General features: G+C 40.6%; 1 long non-coding RNA gene across 1 annotated transcript in view; it reads right to left on the reverse strand.

Annotated features, from left to right (window-relative positions):
• The window catches only part of LOC134334700 (uncharacterized), a 55,487-nt gene extending 32,193 nt beyond the window's left edge, over window positions 1-23,294 (reverse strand). The window contains exon 1 of the long non-coding RNA XR_010015515.1: window positions 23,244-23,294. This is a non-coding gene — a long non-coding RNA (uncharacterized LOC134334700). The remainder of the gene's footprint in view (window positions 1-23,243) is intronic.
• Window positions 23,295-25,518: the final 2,224 nt, after the last annotated feature.

The following is a 25,518-nucleotide window of genomic DNA, read 5'->3' on the forward strand; positions in this document are numbered from 1 at the left end:
TGCCTAAATTAGGTAGAAGACCGAATTAGAAGAGCACAGTGGTGCAGCACAACTCCAGGAACAGAGATGGTATATTATCGCCTTCCGGGGTATGTTGTATCTAAGAATCAATGAATAATACCCCCCTCCACACACATAGCCTATAAAGTCTGTGTAGATGCCCGGCAGGCCAATAGCCCTTCTAGGATCTGGGTTCGCATGGGCTACAGCAAGGGTGTCTAAACTTTTCTTGTTGGGTGCCAGACACAAACCATAGACTCTGTAATGAAACAGTTATAGTACATAATAGGCCTACTTGATTACTAACAATTGCACAAACGTTTTTATTTTGGTGACAAACGTGTATATTTCACTCACCAGTCAGATCATAATAAGGAAGATTATTATACTTCTTTAAGTTGAACGTCCACACTTACATCTGTTTGCAATGTTTATCTAAAGGCGCAGGAACGTTAATACTGTAACATGTAAGTAAGTAAGTAATTTATTTATAAAGCACATTTACAACCAAAGTGCTGTACATGTTGAATGTACCTGAGTTGCAGAAAGAAGAGTTTTAGACTGGTTTATAGCGACACACGGTGTTCAAACTAGGAATTGCCTTTTAAAAAACGTAAATAATAGTGGGCCAACTTTAATTTTGTTTCTAAAACACATCGCCTGTAGTTTGGACACTCCTGAGTTAGAGTAAAAGACCATTACGCCTCCTTGATGGCTTGTGTGTAATCATGTAAACAAAGCAAGGATTAATTATCTATAAAGGAGAAACAGGAACAGAGGGTCAGATCATAACAAATCATAACAACCTGTCCAAAAGTTCATCTACTGAAGCAAAGTACTTAAAACATTACACACATAAAGTAATACAGTCATGGCACTTTCTATCATCATTCAGTTTTTAAAATGGCATAAAGACAGCACAAATATATACCTCTATGTCAAAAGATTAGGTAATACTAATAGAGTCAACAATGCTTGTGCTAAAGAAGTTAATAAAGCTCTTGTTAATGGAGTTAAAGCTAATATGTTCTCCAACGAGGGGGAGTGAAATATCTTTGCCTGTAATAAGCGGTTAGCGGCGCTAGGTGGCGGTACTGATTTGACCTGCTCGTTTTGGACTCCTCTGCTGCTTCTGCTGAAGATAAGAGGTCAGTGCTGCAGCCATGAGGTCACCAACACAAACCAAATAAGAAAAGCTGAAAGTGTCCATATCTGGTGAAGCACCGTGATCTACTGAAGTACATTTTTACACTACAGACTCAAAATCCTTCTGTTTAAACCTTTCAGCACTTAAACCCAAACATGTCTTGTTAACATGTAGGGACAACAAACCATTTAACAACTACAAAACAGGTTTGGATTTAAATGCTGAAAGGTTCTAGAATGAGTTGTGTCTAGAGACATGTTTTGTTTCCTGAACAACAGCAGTAGCACTTTACCTCCAACATGCTGCACATCTCATTCAATATACTAACAGATAAAAAAACAAACATGTTTTTAAACCTCACCTGAAAAAAAAAGAATAGGCCTTGTTAGGATTCTCGATGAAATCTTTTGTCGAATGAAGACTAGGAACCTCAGAATTAGCAATTAAAATATAATTATTTATTTAGAAAAAAGAAAGGAAGTCTCTGAGCTCTGAAGTGACCGATCACTGCAAGTTTCTCTCTGTCTCTCTCCGTCTATCTCTAATTCTCCCGATCGTTAGAATCCGACCCTTTTTAAGCTATCCCCACCAGGATGTTCGGTCGAAGTTTTAGTTGTTACCTTACATGGCGATTTCTAGAATCATTCTATCTCTGGGCAGATTTTAAAGTTAACTCAAGTTGTTTGTCTGAATTAGCATACACTTCTTGTTTTTACATGCTTTGTTTAGTCTGTTGTCTAACACTTAGGCCGGCTGCTGACCTCCGCAAACTCTACTTGACCCTGTTCATCTTTTTTCTCTAGTTTGTGCAGTTGCAGCTTCCGCTTTCTTATGCTAATGTTTCTGTGTACGTGCAGATCTTACATGTTCATTCTAAGGCCTATTGATTATTAAGAATACAGGGTCAAGTTGTTCCAAAATCTCCACAGCCTATAGAAAAAAATTGTCAAAATAAATGCAAAATAAAGCGTACTGCTGAGTTGCTGATATGTAGCATAAACAGAATTATAAAATAAACTGATAATTGGTTGGTGCACTTTACAGTATTTCAAATTCTTCATTATTTTATTTATTGTATTTTTTTACTTACTATTTCATTTACATGTTTATTTATTTTACATTATACAATTCAGTGTTAAAATAGTTAGAAATAATACATCCAGCCCATAATGGCATGGCAGGTGGGCATGCTACCATATTTTGCGCCCCCTGCCAGGTGAGCTGGATAAACCTGCTGTCTGTAAACATGTAACATGTTTTTGTGTTGGCAATGTTTAAATGTTTGTTTATGGCCTGAGTTAAACAAAATGTGCTTGAACTGGATAGTTAATGCCGATCCATTTTGAGCTGCACTGGGTAAGATTTTTGTCTAAGAAAATACTAGCGCACTAAAATGTAAACCCATAACAGCAATGGCAGTCACGTTATAGACATGCTCACACCAGTCCTTCACTCTGCATCCAAAAACATGGCAGACCAATTGCTGAACTAAGAATAGTATTTGCTGCAGAAATAACTGTCAAACACATAAATGTACTCCGGAAGCATGACTAGGGAAAATATTGCCAGACTAAGTACTGCTGCAGTTCGAAACCTCCTGTTGTAAATTTAGCTGAATGATTTTCTTTCCTGGACTAGAAATAGCCAATTTCAGCATAAAAGGTAAAATAGGGCAACTGTAAGGTCTACTTGTGATCATGAATATTTAATTTTATTTAATCTAAGCTTTTATTACGTCTCTCTCTTGTCAATTCGGTTTGGGATTTGTAGCCTGATTTAATCAGCTGATATATTTGTTTTTCAATGTTAACATTGCCCTCCGTGTAGCCTCATCAGATTAGATTGAAGAGGCTATTACATGGGGGAACCTAGTTAAGGTCAGCCTCTTTCACTGTGGACAGGGGATTTTTGCTTATGTTATTGATTGAAATAAACAAATTGTACTAAACCCAGGCTAATGAGCAGTTCAGGCTGTATCAGTAAACAAATTTTTCACCTTTTATCATCTGCTAGGGTGCAGTTGTGGCCAAACTAAGTCTCACGGGCTGCAAACATAAATTAGCCATCTAATAATGTATAATTGGAATGTAAATCACAGGTCGAATCACCTCCACTGTTGTGAAGGTTTAAAATATCTTAATTTAAACTGCAATAATCACATTATAATGGACCTGAGGCAATCTTTACAGACTAATTACACAAACTGCAAACCGCCTTATTTCTCCCCTGTCTCGCACCTGACACCTGTAATAATTCTGTCTCAGACCACTTTGATTCACTCTTGATTTCTGGCTGTGATTGGCATTAGAAGAGTCTGATAAACGGTTAGAGCATTTCATTCCACTAAAATCCAAGTCATTATCGGAGTGCTCTGAATCCCTGCAATCTAATAATGCTCTCTGTGTTCTTTTCAAGCTTTTAAACTAATTTGTGATTGATTGCTAATTATCAGTGATGGAGCCTCTTGAGACAGCACTTTCCCATTCTGAGTGTCCACCCCATCTTTAAACTGTTTGAAAGGAGCTATGGTTGACCTGGCTCCCTGTGGACAGTCAATAGGCAGCTGCCGGACATTTGACTGCTCATTGATGTTCTTTTGCCAATACTGGAAATTGCTTCTCAACGAAAATAAACCACATGCCATGTAAAAGTCTAGCCTGGTTTTAATAGCACTGTAGTCACTGCTCAACATGGTTAATGCCATTATTGAACCCTTTATTGGGTATTTGTTTAATACCTCCCTCACCTGCACTTTGCTTGACAGATCCACATTCCTTAATTGCGTAACCATTGATTTCAGGTCCATTCAAAGAAGAGAGAAAGTGGGAGAGAAAATACCCTCTTAAATCCTGGACATATATAAGTGTGTTCTGAGGAAAACAGTGAGAAGAAAAGGCACAGAAGCCCTGGATCTTCTACAGGACAGTTTGAAGTGGGATTTGCTTTGAATGAAACAGTTTTCCTATGGAGCCTCTTTATTACAGGCTGCTTACTGCTGACCAAAGTGGACTTTGTTCCTGATGAACCAATTTTACACTGGTCATTGGTTGTCTTGCTACCTAAACAGGTGGGTGATTTGTAAATTATTTAAATGATGATAGAGAAATAGCTCAAAATATATTAATGTTGTCTAATTGTTAGGAGCAAATTTCCCCCAGTAATTGAGGCTTAAGTGGCAATCTACATTGGAATGTTATTTAACATGTAATAGCACATTTGATGGAAAATAATATCCAAAACATTGTCCTAATTAATTCCTTTAAATGTAAGCTGAATATGAATTATATTATTAAACAGCCGTAGTAAAGCAGCAGCAAGCACTTGTGCCAATTTTGTGCCAATAGGCGGCGACAGAGCTTTACAGTAGCATTGCTAAATACATTAGCACTAGCATTACATATTAGCAAAAGTCTCGATTTAATTATATGGACACACATTTTGTACAGTTCTATGCCATACAATATGTTACAAAAATGTATATAACATATAATTTTGTAATACAGATGTTTTATTTCAAAATTAGAGGCACCTTAAGTTTTAAATATGCATAAGCAGTTTGCAGTGGTGGTTCAAAGCATTGATTTGTTAAATTCAGTTTTTAGGTGCTTTATGTTACCTGGTAAAAAGGTTGTACATCAGCTTTTTTCCAATACTGTTAGTCTTTAGTATTCATTAATATGAGGAAAATATAAGCAAAACCAAGTAAGTTTGAATAAAACGAAAATTCACCCACCACAAATTACAACCCTAATCCAAAAACAAAATAAGATCGATGGCAGTAATTTGCAAATAATTTTTGATCTATATTTAATTGCAATCAGTTTAAAGATTACATTCAGCTGTTTGTATACACCAATTGAACACTTTATTTGGTTCACTTATCCTGTATGTACATTACATTAATCATATAGAGGAACATTCGGGAATACAATTACTGACTCTTGCCTATCTGTTGTTGTATCAACTTTTCAATCAAAAGTGAACCACATGGCTCAGGTGGCGAAGCAGTAAAAACACATGCTGGGACCAGAGCTGGGATCTTGAATACATCGTATCGAATCTCAGCTCTGCCTGCTAGGCTGAGCAGCCACATGAACAACGATTGGCCTGTTGTTCAGAAACGGGTGGGATAAAGCCTGACAGGGTCTCTCTCTCATAACTAATGCAATTACGACCTCTGCTGGCTGACTAATGGTGCCTGCACAGAGATGAGAAAAGAGTGCTGTCAGGGTGTGTCTCTCTGTACACAGTGCTGAGCTGCACTGCACCCGTCAAAGTGTAGGTGATGAGATGCATACGGCTGCTGCCCACGGAGGGGGCGTGGGTTAGCTTCGTTTTCCTTAATTAGAGCAGGGATTGGCATTGGTGGAGAGGAAGCATGATGCAATCAGGCAATTGGTCGCACTAAAAAGGGAGAAAAAGGGGAAAAAATGCATTTAAAAAAAAAAGGGAACCACAATGGACCCCTACTGACTAGATGTTATTTGTGTGGCGGACCATTCTTAGCACTGCAATGACACAACCTTGGTAGTAACACATACCCTGTTAGCACTTGTTGTAGGCACTTGGTGTAGAGTCAGAGACAAGAGCTATACTGCCTGGCTTCTTGAGACTCAGAACCCTTACCCCCCAACTAAAATCTCTTGGGGTTGATCCCACCCCAGCACTCGAAATTTGCTCACAAGGAGGGCCTCAAAGTCCTTGACCGAATTAAAACCTTGCTTCCTATGTAGGATTACTTCCTCAGCCCGGTCCCATGCTTTAACAGTAAGCCACGATAGCAGGAAACACTCACTTTCATTCGGTTTAGAATACAGAGTGAACATCATGTGAAGTTCATACTGGAGCATGAATGTTTCAAGTGGCAATATAAAGCTGGGGTGCTTTAAAGTGCAAGGTGTGTTAGCGGGTGGCTGCATGGCATCTGAAGCGGGGGAATAAAACTGGTTCCTTGCTTAACTTGAACAGCCATCAAAATGGATTTGCATTCAATCAGCTATTATTGAATAATCGTAGTCGTAGTACTTATCCGACTTTGGTTTACTGGTAAACAAGATAACCAAAGCCAAATCCATAATCATAACAGTAGGCAGGCACAAATTAGATACCAGGTCATTTACAAAAGTACACAGGAACAGGGCAAGAAACAGGACACCAAAACACAAATCAAGGTACAGATCTTTTAAGAAACACTTAAAATACATGCTATGATACTTCGCAAACGGAATCAGAAAGGCATGAGGTATAAATACACAAACTAATCAGTGGATGATGGGGGTAAGTGTAGACAATTTACAGGCAATCAATAACTGACATGGAGTGCGGTGACAGACATGCAAACAAAACATAAACACATGGAGGGTTGCCATAGGGTGTTTCTGAGGGGGGTGTAGAAAGGGAAGTGATTGTTTAGGTTCTTTCTGCTGTGTTCAGTAAGTTCCACACTATTATGCAGTGAATGATAGCTTTTCTCCTGCTTACCTCATCTCTGGTCTGAGAGCATGGTGTCAAATCTTGTTTTGTGCACCTGTCAGGGAACGATTACTTATGGTTTCATAAACTGTTCACTTCCAGGTTATCAAAACAGTTGTACTGACGGGAATGATTTAGGTGTTTATAGTTTTTTTAACTGTTGTTTGATTAATTTGTCCTTGAGATTGCTAGAAAGATTATTAATCTTCACCATAATTGCTAGTTTTGTGAAATCTTCCCAAGTAATGGCAACAGTCAGATGCAATTTGCACAAATCAATTTGTAAAGCACCAATACCTTTTTCTTTATAGCATTTTTAAAATATAAATATGTATTATAAATACATATTTGTGTATAGGATGTAAATAAACCTGAATATACAGTAAATAAGAATGAAAGTGGTTAAATACTTCCCCCCATCGGATATCAAAAGTGTGTTTTCAGTAATAAAATTGTTTCCATACATTCTGCCATTCATACTAATGCCATGGTACAAAATCTGGTACAAAAAACACTAAGCTAACACTTCAAATGCTAATCCATCTTTAGCAGCATGCCACTGAGGCGCCAGACATAGCCCTGCACCTGTAAGAACTGAAAATTACCCCCCCTGTCACCACTAATTTCCACGGCAGGTGGGCTTGTTAAACAGCGTTAGCTGTTACAGTGTAAAATAGGCTAAAGTTAAATATAATTCATTTTCTATTTTCTTTTTTTTTCGCTTTCGTTGGTCAGGGTCACAGTAGGTCTGGTGCCACACAGACACACTTTATTTAAGGAAGGAATAAACTATGAAATGGTGTCCATCCATGGCAGGGTATCGCTCCACCCATGTTGTCAATTGTGGGAAAAAAACCTGGAGGAAGCTTACAATGGGAAAATGTTCCAAACTCTACACACACAGTGACAAGTTTTAATGCTAGCATAACCTGCTCCCATGTCAGGCAGTAAATCCCCAGGTTTGTCCTGCATGTGATTCTTGAGTCTGGACAATCCAGGCTGTGTGTTTGACTGGAGTAGATATTACAAGTGGATAACAGGACTAGGGGCAAGGGCTACTGGCTGCTCTCATGCTGAGGTCTTTCAAGAAAACAAAAAAAGTCTTTATGCTTTAAAGTAGCTTGAGCTTAGTGCTTTTATGTTGTTCGTCTTGTTGACAAGCCTCCTCCTCCCTTTTTACTATTAGAGGTTGTTTTGTTCCCATGCAGTCTGGTCACCATCTTTACTTTAGTGCAAGTGCTCTTGTGTGCCTTTGTTTCACATGGCCCTTGACCTTTTCAACAGATCTGCAAGCCAAGCAAGGTCCCTTTACTATTTAATCTCTCCTTCCTGCGGTCACTTAACAGGAAGCAGACTGCAATCAGTCAGAGGTTTAGTTTAGCATTTTCGTGTTCACTTTGCACAACAGAGCTCACATGGCATCTGAAGGTACAGTATGTTTAAATTGTGGTTATGTTTTTATTTTAGAACAAAAATTGTTCAGCTCTTTTAGCTGTTGTCATTATTTTGCTGAGTATCTTGGAGTCTTGGATATACTTAAGTTCACCTCCGCTCAAGTAGGTCTGAGGACTGATGATCACACTGTTTTAACACTGAGTTTGTGATGTACTGCAGTGCTGTTAGAGTAATTCCAGCTGCTCTGTGTAGCTCTTTTGTATAATATGATTTTAGAATTTCAGAGTTTCATGCTGCATACAGGAATCGTATTGTTTAAGATTGTATGTTCATGATGCAACAGTGAATTATGCTGTAACCAGGTTAATCGGCGAGCTGGATGTTGCTGGGACAGTATAGGACGCCGTGTACACTGACTGCAGTTTCAGTAATGAGCAGCTGTGAACTGACAAACTAAGGTCAGTGAGGGATTGAGTGGGAGGAGAGCGAGAGTGGCAGGCTGAAAGATTACACACTTCTCACCGGACTGATACCTTTATTGTACAGCTGGTTCGAACGCTGCCGATGTCTATGAAAAAGTGGGTCAGCAAATAGAATTCACAAAAGAGCTCATCAGTATGCAGAACAGCAATCAGGTAGATGTGTTTGGGTGTTTTTTAAACAAGCGTATTTGTAACAGTTATAAATATAGTAAGGCAAGGTTTTGGAGGTTGTGCTTTGTTGTATGAATTTCATGTAAGTAAAATTTAAATATCTGAAATGACTTGAACTTTGGACTTAGGATAAGTTCTTCATAGTTCTACAATAAAGTATGGGGATTTAGGCACTGTGGTTTTGTCTCTGAAATAGTCTCCAAAGGTGTATTTATTTTACTTGGCAAAAAGAATATTCATAATTAATAAAGTAATCATATATAACTTGTTTTTAATAAAATATGTATATACATGGTTGGCATGGTGGCTAATCTACACATCATTTACATCTGTCGGTCCAGTTACTTCAAATTGGCTGCCTGGAGTGTAAAAGCAATTACTGTTGGAAGAAGGAGATAGCAAGACATTTAGGATTTGGCTCGTACCCATTGACTGTTCCACCAAAGCATTGACAAGTGGAAATGACATTGTTATGTCATGGCTTGGAGACTTAGTCTGCTTGTTTGCTTGACCTTCCTTTATGTAACAAACATACTAGTGTGGATTAAACCATAAACCACAATTTTGAGGCTCAAAACCAGAACCAACTTCCCTATTATGAGGTAAATCGAATGCAGCGCTGTTGGTGGTTTTCATTGTGATGCTTTAGTTTATTGCCATGTTCATCTCTTCCCCTGTATTGCTAAAGTTAACTGTGATGATGTGAAGCCGCTTTTGGTTTTTATTGATTTGTTGACATTGTTCAATAGGATGTCTTGTGCATTTTTACCCTCATTTCAGAGCTTTCATGCTAATTTCTAGTTTTCTTGTTTCTTTGATCAGATTTAGTGAACTTGTCGTGGTTTGGATTGCTAAGTTTAGATTTTCTTTGCATAACTTGCCTGCCTGATTTCTGACCCCCTTCAACCCCCAAACCACAGACAATTACCTTGATCTTTGGAAAGAAACCTAGTACTGAGTGTATTTTTACCAGTCTTTACTACAGTATCCATACATTGCACAGCAAAGGTAGTGAAGGAAGTAAGTGTTCTCCACTAAGTTTCATTTTTATGACTTAAGAATCGGATTGCTGTGATCTGTTTTACCAGAGGAAAAAAAAAGGATTTCAATTAAACCAAAAAGGCAAAATTAAATAGATTCCTAATGAACCCGAACCAGAAGATTGAAATAAACATAATTGGTGTCACAAATTCACTAGAAATTTCCTGTAGGATCAGAGTCAGTTTGTGACCCATCTGTAGTCGAGTGGACCTTGGTCATGGTTGTGTTTTTTTAAATCCTGCTTGCCTGAGAGGCAGGAACTTGAAGAGGGGTGTGTGAATAAAGCAGGGAGGGAGCGAGGCAGATGGAAGGTGGGACCCAGAGCCTGAAAAAAAAGAAAATCTTGTGTGTAAAAGTGTGTCTTTCATTTTTGGCACATGCTTGCTGAGGCTTGCTTGGCTTCCCTGAACCCTAGCTTTTCAATTTGAGTATGTGGAAGGTAAAAATCTCTGCTGTTTTGCGTTCACTGCGTACCTGCGAGGGGCAGTGGATTCATCTCATCAAAAGAGGGAAAACAAAACATGTAGCTTACCTGGCACTGGCTCTGCCACTGAGACTCGGGAGAGAGAAACTTCAGAGCAGAAGGTGAGAAATTTGAGGAAGAACTCGAGCATACAGACTCGTATACAGTTTTGGTCAGTATGTTTGAGAGGTGGCTTTAAAAGGAAATGATTTATATAGATATTATACTGCTGTTTACATGATGGTGAAAGATGGATGGATTGACACATTGACATGCTTTGAATCTGCACTGTAACCTTTCTAATTGGTCTTTTGTGCTGCAAAATGAGAAATAATAGATACATGTGATGCTAAAAAGGGCATCCAGTTGATTTTTTTGACTGTGTGCCATGTGGGTGTGATGTGGTAGATTATTATTGATTATTATTATTATTATTTAGATAAATTGCTGTTTGTAATTGAAAACTATAGACTTGTTGCTACTTCGAACTTAGGAGTTCAGAATCTTGGCGCTGGTGTGCTAGTGTAATATCCCGCTACACCACCTGGGCGCCCTATACCAGGATTTTTATAGATTGTTCCTGTCGTTTTCAATTTGATAATTAGGGTTCATTTCAAGTAAGCTTTATGACAAGCCATTGTCTTTTTAGTCTCATGGTCATTTCAAGACAGTACATTAGATGCTAAAAGCTGGACTTTGTGACAAGACAGGACATGAGGTGACCTTTTAAAACAATAACCTGCTGTGTAAGTCCTGCTGTACACAGCAGATGAAGTGTGAATTCTGTGTTTGTTCTAAAAGCGCTTTGTTTTGTTTTATTACTTTTTTCCTTTTTTTCCCCAGTGGGTCATGTCAAATTTCCCATTGCACTCGCAACCTCATTCACATCCAGGACATAACGCTGGCCAAGGAGAGCTGCATGTAATCACACGCCTCCTCCGACACTCTGGATTTCTACAGAAAGTCCGATACAAACTCAGGAACAAGCAAACTCTCTGTATACTACTGTAGAAAGTAGGCTTTGTTGTAAGGTTTTCTAACCCGGATTCCCTCCATCAGCCACGCTAATTGTGTCTGTAGAGCTCCCAAGTAGGTCAGCAGCACAGCTAAGACTTGAGCCAAGCTCTCCTAATAGGTCCAAATGCTAGGACCAAATTTTGGACTTTATTTTATGGCCAGGCAAGTTAACACATCACATTTGCAAAAGCAAAGGGTCGTTTTTGACTTTCGGTCATACACACTAGCTGTAGGACTAGATAAAAACAGAAGTAAACACAATGAGCATGTGTAGCATCACCATGGTGGTGACAACGCTGCCTTGAGAGATCAGGGAGGGCCATAATTTATAAGGAGGACTTACAAGCGTGGAGAAACTGAAGAGATTCAGTATGGAGGAATGGTCTCAGGTCACTGGTCATGTGGTCTTCAGTCTCACTAAGCCTAATTGGAGAAGAATCTCTGCAGCATTCACTCTCCTGTGAGAACTTTTGGACCAGGACTATAGAGGTTTACATCCACTGAGGTTGGGTGATAAGTTCTGGCTCACGTGCTTTTCCAGTTCACCCAGTATTTGTAAAACTATTTGTTAATGGATTTTGGTTTGTGCATTGTCAGTGTGTTATTAATACCTGCTCTTGTTTGGCTCTTATTCTTTTTTTAGTATTTCCCTTGTGGATATTGTTTATAAGACAAAGTATGGGAACATATCTTTAAAGCCACATCTAAGAACATCTAATTAAGAGTCATCTGTCTGGTATTTTAATGACTTTTGTGCTCTGCAGGTAGTTGGTTGCCTTTCAATTATTTCTTGATGACCAGATAAACTTGATGAGAGCTGCAGTAATCATTCCCAGCAGGTTTTAGTGCAGTTAACGACACTCTTACACCATAATAGCGATCAATAGAACAACAAACCAGCCTACTAATAGTAACCTGCCCCCCCCAACCACCACCACACACACACACAAGAAATATTAATGTTGTCTTTTGCACTTATTGTCTTTTGTACATGTGTAAATGTGTGCATTATGTATAAATGAGTGTATCCATCCAATGCAATCCATCCATCCATTCATTCATCTAATCCAATCAATTCATTCATTTATTTATCCAATCCGATCCATCCACCCATCCATCCATCCAATTCAATGCAATCCATCCGTCCATCCAAACCATTTGTTTATTGTTACTGTATCTCTGTTTGATAAAACAAGCTGCAGATCTTCACTGTTTGTCTCTGTATAGGATAACACTGCTGAATTAGATTTATGGGATAATAAAAGCTGTGCAGGGCAGTAACAGCAGAGTTAGACTCTCTGGGCCATACACATGTCACACATTGCTCTCTTCTAGATCTACTGCACGGTGCATGTATGTTCAATGACTCGGACATGTAGTGCATCTCTATGCTTCTGTCACTAATTTCACTTTGGACTGATTAGGCATGGATCATAATCAGAAAGACTTGTTTTGAACCTTTACTGTGATGCTCCCTGCTCGTTTTTCATCAGCCGTTCATCACAGAGGTATAAGACAGTAAAACGAGCTGTATTTCTGGCCTGATGAGCTGAAGAAAAAACAAGAGAGGGGAATTGCATCCGAGGACAATAATGTCCTGGCAGGGTGGAGATTGATGCTGCTTTTTGTGTTGCTTCCTAACCGACTAACAGCGATAAAACATCATACGGTCTAACTCAGATTTTATTGTTTTGTATGGGTGGCAGAGCAGTCTGTTTCTATGGCTCTTGCATGTGAGTGCTGATGATTAAAACCATGTGAAGTGTCATTCCAGTAATTCATTCATCATCCGCTAGTTTAATGTTTCATGTTGGCAAAATATCTAATACTCTATTTTTTGCATCCATTCAATTTAGCCACCAGGTCAATTTGTTGCATGTGCTGATTGTTGTGTCCGGCATTAATATCGAGTTCTGTCTCTCTGTGCACAGCTGGAGCCGAGTGTCACGATCTGCAGCCCTTTATTGTGCTAAGCGAAAGACGTCAGGTCAGTGCAACTGTTTTCATTTCACTTCTCTGACTTTACAAGCCCCGACAACATGGACACCTGATAAATGGGGTCAATCTAGGGGCTGCATAGAGATTAGCCACTGAGCTGAGGAAATGAATGACCTAATGCAGGACAAGCTTCGGGGCAAAGAGCAGGACGAGTGTCATTTGTAGCATGGGGTCCTTGTGGGTGGGATTAAAGCCCATGTCTAAATGACTAAAGGGTTTGTAGTTCAGTGACGTAGCGAAATATCAAGTTAAAGTTTGTTTTAAGTTGTGCTTAAAATCATTTTCATTATTTAAAAAGCCACTTATTTATGACTAAATTGTATTCTGTTACAAAAACGTATTACATTTTGAGAGATTGCTTAATTAAAGTGCATTGAAAACTCAAATGTGGTCAAATGCTAAAATATTGTGATTCTATGAATAATTCTACCTTTGAAAAGCAAAACAGATTTCAATCCGAAGTGAGAAATCTTGTGTGAGATCAGAAGACTGTGGCAGGCAGGCACACTTTACCGCACGTTCTATCATTCTCTCATTTGCGCCCGTCCCTCCTTCCTTTCGGCCGTTTCTTCACGGCTATTCGTATGCAGATGCGGGTCAGGAGATGAGGTGGTTCTCACGTTCAACTTGAAACTCAGGTCTTTGTGCGGCTGAAGGCAGAGGTAAAATTAAATTCTGCTGAATACCCCAGCAGGGAGAATAGAAACGGGGAGAGGTGCCGGGGGGGGGGGGGGGGGGGGTTTGCACACAGCTGCTGGTGCTGGATAAATGTGAGATGCCCACTGTGGCATTCCATGCCCTCCTGAGGGACTGGCCAAATGAAGCATTGCTCAGTCTTCCTTTCATCTTAATACCAGCTTATTGCTCCATCGGCGGTCGAGCCGCTTCTGAACCTCTTCATTTAACACGTAACCTCACCCCATTTTTCACAGGCCGGATTTAAGTGCTTTATTTACTTTACCTCGAAGCTTGTTCATTATTTTCAGTTTTAGTTGCGCTCGCCACGCAATCCATTTAGGAAAACTAACCAAGTCTGTGTGTCAGTGCCTTTAATTGTAAGTGTGTGACAGACGGGGGTTAACGGGGGGAAAACAAAAACAGGATCCAAAACACTCCATAAAACTTTAATGATGTTTAAATCTGCTGATCGAGACTGAAATGCACTTAGCTTGCTGTTTATCAGTCACAGGACATAGATTCATGAAATATAGTAACATCGTCTGAAAAGGGTCGACCTGATCCAGTATTTACATTTGTGACATTTAGCAGACACTTTTATCTAAAGCGACTTATTGAGGGTTAAGGGCATTGCTCAGGGGTCTAACAGTGGCAATTTGGCAGTGGTGAGGTCTTAACCTGCAACCCCCTGATTACTAGGCCAGTACCTTAACCACTGAGCTAACACTATGATGCTGTTTGAAGAAAAACAAGGTCCTTATGAATAGGACCAAAGCTATGACTTGTAAGACTCCTCCTCTTGACATATTTAATGATTGTCCAGATTTTGTGACTGCTGTACCTGAAATTCAGGCACTGACTTTTTATCCTTTTTAAAACTTCTAAAATTTACACTATAACGGAAGGTTATGTCATTCTTGGGACTTTTCAAACAATAACACTGGTGTTTTATAAAGTTGTCAGTGATTGACTATAGCTGGTGACTCTTTGAGGCCTATTTAAACAGTGGTGGTTTGACTGCACCTATTAGAAACATATGGAACAGCGATTTCTCACCAGGGTTTGGAGGAAAACTGTCACCTTATGATTAGAAGAAATGTGCCTGGATGGGATGATCATCCAAGAACTACTAAAAACAGGCCAACCCTAAACTAAAAGCTTTTAAAACACAGATGTACTGTAACTGTCCACAGTCAAGTGAACTTTACATAGCAAGGAAAGGAAATGGTCCTACTAAATTCATGGACCTCGTTTTCCAAAAATCACAGATTTCCCAGATATTTAAAGAAAAGTACCAGATTTCACGTCAGTCATTGAATTACACTCATACAATGAATGATAGAATACATTGAGGCTATAACTCACAGCATAGCTACCTTAATAGTTGAATGTAAACCTAGAACATCCAGCGACCGTCTCAAAAAGAAAAATTATCCCCCTCTGCGTCCAAAGAATTGGTTGGAATTGAATTTTCCAAACTCAGTTACCCTTCGACTCCGACTTCTTGGACATTTTGACTAACTGATTGCTAACTGAATTGCCGTAGGATTGTTAGGACCGTCTCATAGTGCAGATTAACCAGTAAATGAGAGGCACTTTAATGCTACATGAATAAAAAAGGTTAAATTACTAAACACAAACCCTAAATCTTTCATTTTACATCAAATTGAACATAATGGCTGTCGTGCAAGTAAGGAGCCTCTGCTCTTGGGTTACTTGTAACCATTCAGTCAAATTTCCTCTTGCATTGTGTGACAGTTTGGGTTTTCCTTCTGACCTGTACAAAGAGACAACTGTTCCATGTGGTTTTTTAATAGACAAAGTCAAACATGCCCTATTTCTATAGGCACAATCATAATCACAAATGTAATAATGTGATAATACACTCTTAATTCATGATTTGAGAATGTTTCCAATCATTCACAGAAAAGTTGCATCAACATACTTAAATAATTGAAATTCCAAAACTGCGATAAAATACACGTCCCTTACAACTTGACCTGTGTTTTATTTAATCCAGTGCCAATTCATATTTCACTCCAGAATTGTTTATCTGGCTACCACTCACCAGTACAGCTAAAGTCCGTGTGTACAAGTCTGTGTATTTAAGCTCTTATGAACCTTTTTCTTGCTGTGACATGAAATAAATCTCAGTGCAATAAGATCTACACCATGTCAACTGACAGTGATGGATAATTCAGAGAAAATGTGTCATAATTTACAGTCCATAAATGTTTATTATTCATTTCTGCAGTATATAAATTATAGGCAAACGTTTAGCGTTCACCATGCGGTCACTGAAGCTTGATGATGATGAAAGCAGTCACATTCTCGTGGAATACGGTACATGATCTGTTTTTCTTTTTGCTCTGAGCCGCCGCAGAGTTTTCCTGCAGGCCGGCGTGTGGCAGAATTTGTTTTCTTAGTTTCTCATGGTGGTCGGCTTAACCAGCAGTGTTCCGTCCGCTGCATGGGCAGCTGGCGTTCACCTTACGATCTCTATCTTTTTAGATGAACTGATTTAGGAAATACTTTCCAAACTCCGCCTGAGACGTTGGTTAATGGAACTGAATAAAGAAATGCTGTGTATGTCTTTTTAATCATCACCTCCAGCAGCATGAATGCTGTGGGAAGTCCCTTCTCAGATATCAGCTTCCACTGTTCATGCTTGGCACACTTAACCCCTGAATGAAATGTGTATGCAGTGTTTATTAGAACACAGATAAACCGCCTGCAAGCTCAAAACTGCAGGTTTATATTTACTTACTTGATTTCTCATTTAGCGTGGAAATTATTTAATATAAATCCAAAAGTACAATCAAGTAAACAATAACCAGATGTTTTAATGCCATTACATTATATATTTATTTTATATTTTCTCCCTTTTCTCCCGATATTTGGCACGTCCAATTTTTACCCAATTGCATTATGCTTCCTCTCCACTGAAGCTGACCCCCACCCCTGATTGAGGAGAGCGAACTGACACACCTCTCCGATACGTAAGCAGTAGCCGACTGCATCTTTTCACCTGCACCAGCCGAGTTAATATCCGATCAGCTTTGTGTCCGGGGAGCCACACCCTGTTCAGCATTATTCCTCTACTCTGTGCAGACACCATCAACCAACCAACAGAAGTCGTAATTGCATTAGTTATGAGGTCCCTCTCTGGCTCCCTAACCCTGTATGAACAACAGACAAACGTTGTTTATATACCGTAGCTGCCCTGCCCAGCCGGATGGCAGAGCTGAGCGTATTTTTTTTCACTTTTCTTTAATGGACGGTGTAGATTAGTCAGTCAGTGATTTTATACCTACAAATGCTATCCATCCATCCATCCCTTCATCCATCCATCCATCCCTTCATCCATCCATCCCTTCATCCATCCATCCATCCCTTTATCCATCCATCCATCCATCCATCCCTCCATCCATCCATCCAACCATCCCTCCATCCATCCATCCATCCATCCATCCATCCATCCATCCATCCATCCATCCATCTATCCCTCCATCCATCCATCCCTCCATCCATCCATCCATCCATCCATCCAATGACTGATGTATGAACAGGATTGATGGGGTTAATTTGTAAAAAAATATTTGCAGTGCAACACAAATTGTAACTGTTTCATGTCTATAAACAAAGAAAACATTATCACCGTTGCCAAGGCTTTTACCCTCCTTTATTTCAGCCCCACTTTATTCATTACCACGCCTCACTTCTGGTGCAAATTGTAAACGTCTGCTGCAGTGGCAAAGCTGTCATTTCCCTACTGAATTCTTTTCCACTTACACTCCCCAGATTCATCGACAGATGTTACACACTCTACAAATGCTTAATAGTTCTGGTCGCCGCCTGGAGAAAGTGTGGAGTCTGGCCTGTAGTGGCTGGCCTGCACCTATGGGATAAATATGGAAGTAATTATAAGGCAGCACATGCTGTGTGTTTGGCAAGAGAACAAATATACTGCGGATCAGCAGAACCTCCTTCTCGTCTCGTCATACTGCGTGATTGGCCAGTGGGCTATCGTTGCTCCATTTCAGACAGTAATTTAATTTGCCAGTGCGCTGCCTGAAGCAGGTAGGGGGTGTATACGGCTCTCGGCTCACTAATAGCTAATAGTCTTATGGAGGAAGATTTATTTATTATTTCTCCCTTTAGCTCCGAAACCTGGCCAAGCTCCAGTCATTACAGATCTTATTTGTTTTGTCACGGGGCGTGAGGCCTGAATGTGTCTCGGAGGGAGTTGAGGAATGACTGCAGTCATCCCTAAGGCCAGGCCCCTCCACAGCTGCTCTCAACACCACGCCACACCACGCCTCACCACGCTTTAGCCGCACGTGGATTGATTTCCCCACTGACCGAACTCAACAGTCTTGCCACGCTAGGATGAGAGGATTCTGCTGTTCAAAAGTCCTTACAACATGAACTAATAAATTAATAGACTAGTAAAGTATATTGTTTAGAACATGCTGATCTGTAGGATGGTGGAGGTTTACCGATCAGCCATAACATTAAAACCACCTCCTTGTTTCTACACTCACTGTCCATTTTATCAGCTCCACTTACCATATAGAAGCACTTTGTAGTTCTACAATTACTGACTGTAGTCTATCTATTTCTCTACATACCTTTTTTACCTGCTTTCACCCTGTTCTTCAATGGTCAGGACCCCCACAGGACCACTACAGAGCAGGTATTATTTAGGTGGTGGGTCATTCTCAGCACTGCAGTGACACTGACATGGTGGTGGTGTGTTAGTGTGTGTTGTGCTGGTATGAGTGGATCAGACACAGCAGCGCTGCTGGAGTTTTAAAATTTCATGTCCACTCACTGTCCACTCTATTAGACACTCCTAACTGGTTAGTCCGCCTTGTAGATGTAAAGTCAGAGACGATCGCTCATCTATTGCTGCTGTTTGAGATGGTCATTGTTGCTGCTGGCTGGATGTTTTTGGTTGGTGGACTATTCTCAGTCCAGCAGGGACAGTGAGGTGTTTAAAAACTCCAGCAGCGCTGCTGCATCTGATCCACTCATACCAGCACAACACACACTAACACACCACCACCATGACGGTGTCACTGCTGTGCTGAGAATGATCCACCACCCACAGTTGTGCACTGTGCAAATACTTTTTCTAGTGTGATGAATTATTATTACTTACTCCTTAATCTCTCACTCTTTGTTCTAACTTAGTCTTTCTGTCTTTTTCTAAGGGCCTCATAGCTAAACGACTCTCTTGTGCTGAGTATACCCAGATAAGTCAGACGTACTTCTAGAGTCTTTATTCTTCTTGTAATTACGTCTCTTTGCTCCACCATCTTATCGCCGCCACAAGTACTCGTATCGAGTGTTTTATGACGTGTTCGGGATGGACAGGATATTTTAAGATGACTGTGAGGTTCAGGATAATTGCATTTGCATAGAGTACAGTAAATCACTCGGTATGTTTATTGCCTTCACTGTTTGCTCTCCTGACTCCTTGTATCTAGAGCTTACTTGCAGACTTATTATAGGAAGCATGAGAAGACAACCATAAACACTGGAAATACAAATCTAACTGGTTAGGCCTAAAGTTTGACATTCTTCATAAAATCCACACTCCGGACTCCACCATAGCATGTGTAATGTGTGGTATCTTGCTAGTGCAATATAGAATCACACAGCCTTTTAACTCTAACCTAATAACTATCTATGACATCTGTAGAATAGAGATAATTACCACAGATAAAGATTTTGATCAATTATATTAGACTGGAAAAGAAACTAAATATAATCACACATAATTAAGGCTTTCGTGATGAATTTTACCCAACATTTACACCCTATCATGAATTAATTAATGAATTAACTAATTCATTGACTGTTTTACCGCTGCTTCATTCTATTAAGGGTCGTGTTGGGTCTGATTCACTGGGCGAAAGGCAGGAAACACCCCAGACAGGTCACCAGTCCATCACAGGGCAAACACATACAGAAAAGGAAACCCACACAGACACAGGAAGAACATGCAAACTCCACCTGGAAAGGACCTGGGCAGCTCTACCTGGGAATTGAACCCGGGACCTACTTGCTGTGAAGTGACAGTGCTACCCACTAAGCCACGATGCCACCCCATTCATGAATCATTTTGTGAAATTTGGCTGGATTCTCTCTAAAATGTCATTTTTGGACTGGTGGATGGATACAATATGAACAATAAACAAGCCATTAAGAAGCCTGAAAACCTAAAAAAAGAAAGGACGTTCTGGAGAAACACTACCCACATGGTCAACAGGAGTCTGAATTATTGGACAGCACTGGGTTTGGTTGAAAAATGCAAGAATATTATTTTAAATACTCCTGCTGAAAGCCCTGCACCCCTGCTGCCCAGCCCTGCTGCCTAGCCCTGCTGCTGAGTGATGAACTCTGAAAGCTGAATCAACAGGCCCGTGTTTATAAATGTCAGGGTTTTCCCCTCAGATCTGAGCATCTTCCTTTGTTTTGTGGATCACACGTCCTTGCGCACTACAAAAGCCGGTGAGGATATCTGCATGCAGATGTTCTTTGACCACCGAGGGCACGGGCATCAGCTGAAGTGGAAGCTCGGCCGGTGGAAACGCCACTGGCTAACGCTGGCTACAGCTGGCTACAGCCTTCCTGCTTTTCGCTGCACGTCTCTTTGTTTTGAGCTTGACTTTTCCCTGACACACAGCCCTTCACTGTCAGATGTGGCACGGCTCCAGATCAAAGTGCATCAGGAAGGATACGCTTTTTAAATCTTCCAGAGAGGAAATCGAGTCTTAGCAAGGACGACTGCACCAGCTATCTCTCAGACACTGGGGAGAGCTAATGCCATTGCTTTAATCTAGCTATAGGTGCACAACACCAGGTGTGAGGCAAGTCCAGACTGGTCCTGGGGCTCGGTGGTACGTGTAGTGAAAGTTATTACTTCATCAAAACCTAAAGAAAGATCTTTCCCTCCCTCTAAGTGCTTGTTTGAAGTAAATTGAAGTGAATGGTAGCAGGAATTTACCACATATTGTTTTTCCTCACATTTTTGCACCCAGTTCAGTCGTGGTCGGTTGGAACTTATCTCAACTTAGTAGAAGCAATTAAAAAAACAAAGTTGTGATGGTAGTAAGAATGTAGTGAGTGCTTAGCCAGTTTTTCACCCTGCAAAATGTTATTATTTTCTGTTTTTTAATTTTTGTCCCCTTTTTTGCACCCAATTCAGTCATGGCTGACCAATGGTTAGAGCTTATCTCCCTCTCTCTTGTCTCTGTTAATACCCTACCCCCTGATCAAGGAGAGCCCCCTTTGACATGGGAGCAATGGATCACTTCTTTTCACCTGCAAGGGGCGGATCCTCACACAGTGCAGTATCACATGCATAGAGACATGCACTGCCAATCGTGGTCAGATGCCCCCCAATGCCTTAAGTTTGTAAGTCCAACAAAGCCTAAGCATCCAGCTCATGAGACTCCAGCACCTGTCTCGCCTACTGCTAGTGAGTTAGCGTACGTATCAGGTACTACAGCGATTTGTACATAATAAAATGCTTACAAAAGTTGTTATTCTTAATTAAAGAAAGCCAAGACTGTCATGTGCCCCTTTTGACACGTGATCAGCGGATCGCTTCTTTTCACACGCCGGACAGAGTCTCGCATGCACTGTCATCCGTGGTCAGATGCCCCCACAATACCCCAACCGGTCACTTACACCTGCGACGAGGAATCCTGTTTCAGCCATCATTCCTTCCCAAAAGACACACAGCCAATCACGTGTCCATACAGGCAGCCAGCTGGCTAATAGCAGAGCTGAGATTCGAACTCGAGGGCTCGAGATCTCAGCACTGGTGGACTAACGTGTCACCACTCAAACCCACCTCTCGTCTTAAGCAATAGGCTGCAAAAGATAGAGTATTAAAGAGTGCTCATATATTCTCTGTTCCATTATAGGAGAACATTAAGTGAGTCTTCTTAGAACACTAAAGAAGCATGTTTCTTTTATCTGAAATATGTTTTAAAGCTTTAAAATTTGCTTGTATGTGTATTGTACTGTTCATATGTTGTCCACATTAGCAAGTCATAAGGTCATACAAACTGTGTTCGATTTACAGCGTATATAATTTAAGTGCCTTGTAGTACTAAAGCAGTTTATTAATTGTAATCTATTTTCAACCCAGCAAAGAAATCAGTTCTTGTATGACAGCTGATGTGATTAGATTTGATTTGCACTAATGTGTGAATAATAAAATGAGATGACATGATGGCGCAGGCTGCATAATATGCAGGTCTGAAAGATGTCTGGTGTACGTTGGAATGTGTGTTTAAGTTTAAGTAACATTGCTGTGTGTGATTCACTTTTTTCCCCATATGTGTTTGTTTATTAGGATTTTAACGTCATGTTTTACACTTTGGTTACATTCATGACAGAAACGGTAGTTACTCGTTACACAAGGTTCATCAGTTCACAAGGTTATATTAAACACAGTCATGGACAATTTTGTATCTCCAATTCACCACACTTGCATGTTTTTGGACTGTGGAAGGAAACGGAGCTCCCGGAGGAAACCCACGCTGACACGGGGAGAACATGCAAACTCCACACAGAAAGGACCCGAACCGCCTGGAGATCGAACCCAGGACCTTCTTGCTGTGAGGCGACAGTGCTACCTACTTAGCCACCGCGCTTTAGCCACATGAGTGGTGTTTAATTACAAACGTAAATGTAATGTTACTCAGCTTTGATTAAGCTGATGTTTTGCTATATATGAAAAATAAAATTCATATTAAATTAAATTTTGCAAGAATTGGTGGATTTCGATACTGGTAAAACAAGTAGGCCAAGCCAGACGGTTCCAGTGAGCAGCGCGTGGGAGACCCAGATCAGACGTACATCTCAATTTGCCAGCGAGACAGCACCACGGGGAGGTATAAATAATACATCTAGTACAAGCGAAAGCTCAAGCTGCACTCCTCCTGCAGGGAACTTCTCCTTATTATTTTTTCACATTTAGGATTTTACTTTGATACGTGTTCTTTTGTTGTATTTCATTTCTGAGCACTCTGTCATTACCGAGCCCACACGCAATTTGTGGTGGCAGACTGTTTAAAAAAAAAAAAGGCTAATCCAATTACCGTGTTGATGCTGCCGGCTCAACACAAATTCTCATTATAAAAATCATTAATCACGTCTAAATGGTCTCAGTTACGTAACTCAGAACTGCTTGAAAATGATAAAATGATATGTTTAGGGGGTAATTCATTTCTCTGCGTATGCTTATCTTTATTTTTGGATTCGGCTGTACGATAGCTCTGTTGAGCTTCTAGTTTTTGTTCAGTTTCTGTCCTGACTGGTGCTGTACAGCTTGTTTCCTCTCGGCTTCCTGTCTTACCTCAGCCGTTAGAAGCAGGCAGGCGTCCTTTTCTTTGTCAGCACTGTGAGCTAGAAGATAAGAACAAATGGAATCATTAATAAATGAGTGGGTTCATACAACGTGTTCATTTTAATCACTTGCTGATGTTGTCAGGCTTTGGTCGACTGTAAATACTCTAGAAGTCCAAAAATATGTTTAAAAGACGCCCTTTTAACAAGGAGTTCAGGTGTTTCAGCCCTTATATGCATCTATGTTTGTAACCACAGTTTGAGGAAGGCCCGTATATATATATATACAGTGTATCACAAAAGTGAGTACACCCCTCACATTTCTGCAAATATTTCATTATATCTTTTCATGGGACAACACTATAGACATGAAACTTGGATATAACTTAGAGTAGTCAGTGTACAGCTTGTATAGCAGTGTAGATTTACTGTCTTCTGAAAATAACTCAACACACAGCCATTAATGTCTAAATAGCTGGCAACATAAGTGAGTACACCCCACAGTGAACATGTCCAAATTGTGCCCAAATGTGTCATTGTCCCTCCCTGGTGTCATGTGTCAAGGTCCCAGGTGTAAATGGGGAGCAGGGCTGTTAAATTTGGTGTTTTGGGTACAATTCTCTCATACTGGCCACTGGATATTCAACATGGCACCTCATGGCAAAGAATTCTCTGAGGATGTGAGAAATAGAATTGTTGCTCTCCACAAAGATGGCCTGGGCTATAAAAAGATTGCTAACACCCTGAAACTGAGCTACAGCATGGTGGCCAAGGTCATACAGCGGTTTTCCAGGACAGGTTCCACTCGGAACAGGCTTCGCCAGGGTCGACCAAAGAAGTTGAGTCCACGTGTTCGGCGTCATATCCAGAGGTTGGCTTTAAAAAATAGACACATGAGTGCTGCCAGCATTGCTGCAGAGGTTGAAGACTTGGGAGGTCAGCCTGTCAGTGCTCAGACCATACGCCGCACACTGCATCAACTCGGTCTGCATGGTCGTCATCCCAGAAGGAAGCTGACGCACAAGAAAGCCCGCAAACAGTTTGCTGAAGACAAGCAGTCCAAGAACATGGATTACTGGAATGCCCTGTGGTCTGACGAGACCAAGATAAACTTGTTTGGCTCAGAAGGTGTCCAGCATGTGTGGCGGTGCCCTGGTGAGAAGTACCAAGACAACTGTACCTTGCCTACAGTCAAGCATGGTGGTGGTAGCATCATGGTATTGGGCTGCATGAGTGTTGCTGGCACTGGGGAGCTGCAGTTCATTGAGGGAAACATGAATTCCAACATGTACTGTGACATTCTGAAACAGAGCATGATCCCCTCCCTTCGAAAACTGGGCCTCATGGCAGTTTTCCAACAGGATAACGACCCCAAACACAACCTCCAAGATGACAACTGCCTTGCTGAGGAAGCTGAAGGTAAAGGTGATGGACTAAACCTAATTGAGCACCTGTGTCGCATCCTCAAGTGGAAGGTGGAGGAGTTCAAGGTGTCTAACATCCACCAGCTCCGTGATGTCATCATGGAGGAGTGGAAGAGGATTCCAGTAGCAACCTGTGCAGCTCTGGTGAATTCCATGCCCAGGAGGGTTAAGGCAGTGCTGGATAATAATGGTGGTCACACAAAATATTGACACTTTGGGCACAATTTGGACATGTTCACTGTGGGGTGTACTCACTTATGTTGCCAGCCATTTAGACATTAATGGCTGTGTGTTGAGTTATTTTCAGAAGACAGTAAATCTACACTGCTATACAAGTTGTACACTGACTACTCTAAGTTATATCCAAGTTTCATGTCTATAGTGTTGTCCCATGAAAAGATATAATGAAATATTTGCAGAAATGTGAGGGGTGTACTCACTTTTGTGATACACTGTATATATATATATATATATACAGTGTATCACAAAAGTGAGTACACCCCTCACATTTCTGCAGATATTTAAGTATATCTTTTCATGGGACAACACTGACAAAATGACACTTTGACACAATGAAAAGTAGTCTGTGTGCAGCTTATATAACAGTGTAAATTTATTCTTCCCTCAAAATAACTCAATATACAGCCATTAATGTCTAAACCACCGGCAACAAAAGTGAGTACACCCCTTAGTGAAAGTTCCTGAAGTGTCAATATTTTGTGTGGCCATCATTATTTCCCAGAACTGCCTTAACTCTCCTGGGCATGGAGTTTACCAGAGCTTCACAGGTTGCCACTGGAATGCTTTTCCACTCCTCCATGACGACATCACGGAGCTGGCGGATATTCGAGACTTTGCGCT

The sequence above is a fragment of the Trichomycterus rosablanca genome, chromosome 20, assembly GCF_030014385.1.
Source record: "Trichomycterus rosablanca isolate fTriRos1 chromosome 20, fTriRos1.hap1, whole genome shotgun sequence".
NCBI classification, from domain to species: domain Eukaryota; kingdom Metazoa; phylum Chordata; class Actinopteri; order Siluriformes; family Trichomycteridae; genus Trichomycterus; species Trichomycterus rosablanca.